Source organism: Lutra lutra, chromosome 2 (assembly GCF_902655055.1).
Source record: "Lutra lutra chromosome 2, mLutLut1.2, whole genome shotgun sequence".
Lineage (NCBI taxonomy): Eukaryota > Metazoa > Chordata > Mammalia > Carnivora > Mustelidae > Lutra > Lutra lutra.
This window is the reverse complement of record NC_062279.1, coordinates 115,604,481-115,612,054: the sequence shown is the minus strand read 5'-3', so window position 1 is coordinate 115,612,054 and position 7,574 is coordinate 115,604,481. Positions and strand designations below refer to the sequence as shown.

The 7,574-nt window shown below is 35.1% G+C and overlaps 1 pseudogene; it reads right to left on the bottom strand.

The window, feature by feature from the left end:
* Positions 1–239: 239 nt before the first annotated feature.
* LOC125094282 (protein MEMO1-like) lies at positions 240–902 on the bottom strand (annotated as a pseudogene).
* Positions 903–7,574: the final 6,672 nt, after the last annotated feature.

Below are 7,574 nucleotides of genomic sequence, written 5' to 3'. Positions count from 1 at the left end.
TTTGCACTCAGAGCAGAGTCTGCTTGTCCCTCTCCCTCTGTTCCTGCCCCATCTTTTGCTCGCTCTCTCTCTCTCTCTAAAATAAATAAATAAAATCTTTTTTTAAAAAATAAAGAAAAGAAAAGAGGAGAAGAAAATTCTATTGGTTTGAGGTTTCAGATTCTCCCCAAACCATGACCAGTATCTGGTAAGCACAGAAAATTAGTATGTGCAGGTGATATCCCTGATGATTCAGAGATTTAGTGGCCCTTCAGTGCTCCTGATGCGAAACTCACTGAATTGTCTTACAAATTGCTACACTGGCTTGACTGGCTATTCTTTTGGAGCTCTGTGATAGCATTTAATAATACCCCAATGGGATGTCTTCCACATAGAGTATTATGGTATTTCTTTAAGTAATTGCTGAAAGATGTGGGATCTAATTGTCCTATAATACTCATGCCCATTTTAATCTAGATGTTCAAAGAATCTAAAATCTCCCATGGGATTCCATCATAAGGGAAGTTTTGACCCCACTGGAAGAAATCAAAAGAAATCACAAAGAGATTACTAGGATCTGCTCAATATTTACTGAAGAGTTTTCCAAATTCCTGTTCTTTTGACTCACTCAGAGCTCCAACACAGGAATAATGATAAAATCATCCTCATGGCTTTCTATGGCTTTATAATATAAGGCAAATACATTTCAATACTGTGCTTATCTTCATCTGTCTGCAGAGACATTCATTTAAACATTCTATCTTCCATAGTTTTCCTTCCATAAATCCTTTGATCAATACCAAGGTCATAGAATAGATAGAGATATAAATATAGATATCCACACTGAGAGAGGGCCATATGATGAGAAGGCCACAGGCAGAAAATTCTCCTGGTAATATACGGATCCACTTGCTTGTAAGCATTAAGCTTACCACAAGGTCCACAGTACATATAGTACATACATCCTTCATGAGGTGCACTAATGGCTCTAGCAAATCTTTTTGTAGACTGTACTTATGAAAGCCAATCTTCTAGCCATGCATTCCCCTGTGATCCTGAGGCTATGTACCAGTTCCTGGAGTGACTGCCTTCCCATCAGACCATTGTGTTGAACAACTTGGTGCCTGTACCACCCTCCTATAATGCATGATATGATGTACAAGATTGAATGGGGAGGCAGCAGCAGCAGCAGGAGCAGTTTGGCAAGGGGACAAAACATTGAGGGTCCAGCTCAGGAGGAGGCTGCAGTATGGAGGAGATTAGACTGGTCCAGGGAGAGGAAGAGGAGGAGGAGGAAGAAGGGGAGGAGAAGGAAGAGAAGAAGAAGGCAGGAGATAGTAGCCTGGGTGATGGAGGTGGGAGCAGTAGCAACAATCATCACAAACTCCTGGGACTGCCAGAAGATGGGGCCCCAGCAGTTTCACTGGAGCCAGGAAAGCCCTAGTCCTGGCTCCAACTCACTGCTTTCTCCAGCCTACCCCACAGCCCCCAACAGATTTAAATATTAATCTCAGCCAAAAGATCGCACAGAAAAATCCAAAATAATGTTTGACCACAGACCTGGGCACTAGGGCCTAGCCAAGTTGATACATCATAAATAAAATAAATTAATTGTGATTAATTATGATTCCAACATTGTTATTCTCCTTTAATTACTAAGTTGTCTTAAATTAATATAAGGGAATGTGGTGACCAAGTAAATGGTAGGAGGTTCCCAGAGAGCACTTAAACAATCTTTTGTCCCTATCTGTTCAAAGTTCATATAAAGATCTTCACATAGAATACTTCAGTTTTCACTTGAACCACCCCCATCCCACTTGCTTATTTTTCATTCCATCTTTTGGATCCCATGTATGTAGAACTTTCACTCAGGTCCATTATCATGACCTTTTTTTAAGGCAAGATCTTCACACCAGTGTTGAATCAGTCCATCCATCCTCCCCTGCATAGTGATAAAAATGTAATAATGCCCCTCCTGTTTAGCATAGATCCAACATAATTATTACATTTATGTTCAAAGGAGAATGATACATAGTATTTACAAATTTATAGTCACAACTCAGACACAAAAAACTGTATTACAGAAAAACAGAACTAATACTTGTTCATCCTTGTAGTGCATGTTCTGCATAAGTAACTGGACTTCTCTTTCCTCAGTATGAATGAAATATGACTCTAATATATTCAAATTAGACATATAATTCAACAACAAAATATGTTTTATAATATTACCTGCAGACATGAACCCAAAGGGCCTCTATTTGGAGCAAGCTGATGAAGAGCAATCACGTCTCAGACATATGTATAGTATATGTATATATACATATATATGTAACATATATATTGTTTTAACAAGAGACTACAGAGAGCTGGAATAACTAAATATCCCTTTAGTCATAATGCATGAATCAAACTACATTAACATATTTTGTTTGTTCAATTACTTGATGTTTAAATGCATGTGTATAGATACATACTAAAAAATAATATATTGATGGCTAGAATATGTTTAACTATTCTACTGTCCCTCTATAATTAACCACCATGGCTCAAATATTAAAAGTATATCTGATATCATGGGATAAATGAAGATATTTTTTCCAAAACTATAGTTTCAAAAAATCTGATCATTTTCTTCTAATCAGTTTAGATTCCCTCCTAACACATACTCTCATTATTTTTATTTATTTCACAAACACCCTGCCATTTTTTTCTAATGAAAACATATTTTATTCACAACTTTACACTCACCCATATTTAGTGCTTCGATGGCAATTTAGACTTTGGCTATTTGAATCCTAGAATGTGGTGAATTATATACCATTTACAAACTTGACTCTAATCACTATCTGGAGGTGACTTGCATGATGGATGAAGAGAGTCCTTTAGATTATAAACTATAGCATCTAGTATATTCTTTTAATAAAAAAGGGATGTATCAATAGAATAGATTTTAGAGAAAATTATATGAATTTCCTCATGTAAGACTCTAATTATGAAAATGACTAAACTGAAGCTTAGGAAGCACATGAAGTCCAGTGGCTTTTCTATAATCACAAAAGTTTATCCTGAAAAATCTAGACTATTCTGTCTCCTGACTTTTTTTTTAAATTTTATTTATTTATTTATTTGACAGAGACATCACAAGTAGGCGGAGAGGCAGGCAGAGAGAGAGAGAGGAAGAAGCAGGCTCCCCACTGAGCAAAGAGCCCGATGCGGGGCTCGATCCCAGGACCCTGGGATCATGACCTGAGCCGAAGGCAGAGGCTTTAACCCACTGAGCCACCCAGGCGCCCCTGTCTCCTGAATTTTAAATCAATATTCTTCTTTAAAAAAAAAAAGTTCATATCACCTAATAATAAATTTGTCTCACTCACTTCTTTGTTTTTCTATTATTTTAATTAAACTTTAGAAATAAAGAAATAAAAAATTTAAGATATATCATTTTAGTCTACTGAAGATGAATTCCATATGAATATCCAATAACCTGGTTAAATAAAATTATAAGAAAACCAAAATTATGAATCAAAGGAAATTGTTTATTTTCTTAAAAGTTTAAGTTAGAGTTCTAAAGTTACATATAGTTCAAATAAGCTTGAAATAAATGTCATGACTTGCAGTTGTTACCTCATTAAACAAAATACTTATAAATGCAATCATCTAATTTTTCTTTTTCTTTAAATAGAATTACCTAATATATAGTACACCATTTTTTTCATTCAGAACTGAACTATTATATATCATAGATAGCATTTTATATAAGTAATAAAAATGTAAAAATACCCTCTCAATTTGAAAAATTTTGTGATTTTTAAAATTTTTAGAAGATTTTATTATTTATTTATTTATTTATTTGAGAGAGAGAGTGCGAGACAAACAGCCCAAGTATGGCAGATGGGCAGAAAGGGAGAGGAAGAAACAAATTCCCCTCTAAGTGGGGAGCCCAATATGACCCTTGATCCCAGGACCCTGAGATCATGACCTGAGCTGAAGGCTGACACTTAACTGACTGAGCCATCCAGGTGCCCCTTGAAAAATTTTGTGACTTATTAAGGTAAACCTATTGTCTTCCTTTAGTTTTAGCTATAAAAAAAAAATGAAGTTGGACCCTTATGTAACACCATTTGCAAATATTAACTTAAAACTATGACTTAAATCTATGACTTAAAATAAATCTATGAATAAGACAATAAAATCTCTAGAAGAAAGCAGGGCAAGATTGCATGACATTAGATTTGGCAGTAATTTCTTGGCTACGTCACCAAAAATATAGAGAACAGAAAAGAATGTAGACAAAACAGACTTCAGGAGTAACAGAAAAAGGTACATCAAAAGATACTATCAACACAATAAAAAGACAACCCACACAAAAGGTAAAAACATTTGCAAATCACATAATTGATAAGAGATCAATTCTAGAGTATATAGAAAAATCCTAAAATTCAACAACAAAAAAATTTTTAAAAAACAATTTAAAAATGGACAAAGTCTGGAATAGACATTTCTCTAAAAAAAAAGATAAAAATGACCATAAGCACAAGAAAAGATGCTCATCACTAATCATTAAGGAAAAGTAAATCAAAACTATAATGACATACTTCTTCACACCCACTAAGATGACTATCAGAAAAACAGAAAACAACAAATGTTGGTGAGATATGGAGAAAATGGAACCTCTATGCATGGCTAGTAGGGATATAAAATAGCATAGCCAATATATAAAAATAGATGGCTCGTCCTCAAAAATTTAAACATAGATTTACCATATAAGCCAGCAATTCTGAGTATATACCCTAAACAATTGAAAGCACAGTCTCAAAGATATCTGTACATCCAAAGTTTTTACAATAGCTAAAAGGTAGAAGCAAATTGTGTCCATTGGCAGATTAATAGATAAGCAAAATATGGTATATACATATGATGGAATGTTTCAACTTTAAAAAGGAATATGGTGCAATGTGAATGAACCTTGAGGACGTTATGCTAAGTGAAATAATCAACTCACAGAAAGGTAAATACTATATGATTCTACTTATATAAAATATTCAAAGTAGTAAAAATCGTAGAGACAGAAAGTAGAATGATGACTCAGGACCCTGAGATCATGACCTAAGCTGAAGGCAGAGGCTAAACCCACTGAGCCACTCAGGCACCCCTACAACATGTGTTCTGATGCAATGTCTTTTGGTCTAGTGAATATGTTCCTTCTAATTTTTGTCAAAATGGAATATGAAGTAGTTTTCACTAACCAAAGATCTTTCTCTAGGGCAAAGTAAGCCTTATTTATCTCTATCAAAATATAGAACAAGTGAAATTTGGCCATCTTGACTTAATGCTGACAAGACACTGTTTCATTATTATGATAGCATTTTGCAATTGAACTTGAGAATACAAAGAGGTAAACATTTGAGATGCCCCAGTATGATGTACAAAGACAATGAGGGGCCATACGTAGACTGTTCATGGGTCTGCCATAATAAAATGTTTTAGGAGACCCAGATTTATGGCATACGCTGAGGCATGTCTACCTTCCAAAGTGAAATGGAGTTAATGTATGCTGCACTTCTATCAATAAGAAAGAGTCATAGTACTTTATTATTTTCTTTGGAATGTGAAAATGATGAATATAACACTTGTGAATGTAGCTTGTATTTAGAAGGTGGATAGTTTTAAGTGGAGCCCTCCACAAGAGAGGATTTTGCTCTTGGTTCAGTCCATATGTGACCTGGTAAAGGCCAAATGGTACTTTCTGTGTCATAAGAACATTGTGTAGAATCTCTGGCTGTCCCCAGTATGGAAGTCATAGCATAAGATTTTAGGCTATGCCATATTCAAAAGAAAATTATTTATAATTTAGAAAGCAGCTTCCAGCACGCTATTAATACTAGTAGACACCACATGCCTGACTCTGAGACCTCAAGTGAGTATGCTTCTTCTAGAAGCTCTATGACATGTGTTGAATATTTACAGGTCCACTAAGCTAAAAGTGTGGGTACAGCATAAATCTTTCACAATGGAAATGGCATATTCAGGATTGGGTCTGAACAGATCCAGATGACCCAAGGCAAAGAAATTATATGACATGCTGGTATGGAATTGGACTCTCTAGTGTCAGCTGAAATAATTAGATTTGAAAATGATAGAACCCCTCCTTCCTCCCCAATGCATATATTTGTCTTGCTGTAATTCTTTTCCTGCACCTAATAACTGTAGTCTGTGAATGATTTCCTGTGAGCTGATAGTGAAGGATGCACTTGATAATTAGTGCCTGTGATGATTTACTTTATTTGTCAAGTTGTCAGGAAACATTTCCCAGGCATTTGGCCAAATATTATTCTAGACATTTCTGTGAAGGTGATTTTGGAGGAGATTAACATTTAAATTGATAGACTTTGAATAAAACAGATTACTATCCATAATGTGGCTGGACCTCATTTAATCAGTGGAAGATCTTGATAAAGTAAAGACTGACCTCTTTAAGCAAGAGGAATTCTGATAGCAGACAGTTTTTGGATTTAAGCTACTACTCTTCCCTGGTCTCCAACCTGCCTGTCTACCATGTAGATATTCAACATATCAGGTCTCCACAATTATGTGAGCCAATTTTCTCTTTCCCTCAAAACTAAATATATTTATTTAAGTATATAATATATAATACATAAAAATAAAATAATTGATATTTAATTGTAATATACATTATTTAATTTTAATATATATAAAATATAAATTTGCATATGCATGTTTGCATGCATATACATATATAATATAGTCCTTATCAGGGCAGACCTAAAAGGCACTTGTGAAGAAAAACACTGCCACTGGATTGAACTTAGAAATATGGGTAATCAACCTAGCTACAAGAAGATGTAATATAAACAAGATAAGAAAAGATAAGAGAGAACTATATAAATATACAGTAGTTCATAGCTCACTTAGATGGACAGTAAGTGGTCTAGAAAATTCAGGACTGGGAGAGCAGAGACAAATCCAGAGAAAAAGCGGGTGGATGAATCTCTGAGGGCACCTAGCATTCAGATCTTTGTTATTTACATCATGGCTCACTAAGCAGCATCTATACCAAAAAAAAAAAACAAAAACAAAAACACACTAAGCAAATAGGAAAAGACCCTGTATGAAAGACAGAGCAATAAGCTTCTTGGACACCAGAATTATCTATGTCTAGCTTGAGACACCAGGCAGCAATGAGATGAGCAGAAATGCTGCCCAAGTGTGAGGCAAGTCTGGAATGATTGTTGAGGAAGAAGATGATAAATGCCAGGTGTGGTTTGGGGACAAGCTGTAGTAATGAGGACAGTAATTCATCTAATTTTTTTCTGCCCTTCTTTTTAGAAATTATTATTATAGAAATTGCAACCAGACTCCATCTGGAATAGTTGTAGGTCCTCAGAGTAAAGTTAACATAAGTAATCGCCAGTATATCTTAGTATATCAAGTATATCAAGGAGTCACCTGTGATAGACACCATCAGCATCTCAACTATACTACCAGAAGTGGACCTCCAACTCTTTGGGACAAAGAAGGAAAGAATATTCAATGGAAAAAAAGACGGTCTCTTCAAAAAATCGCATTGGGAA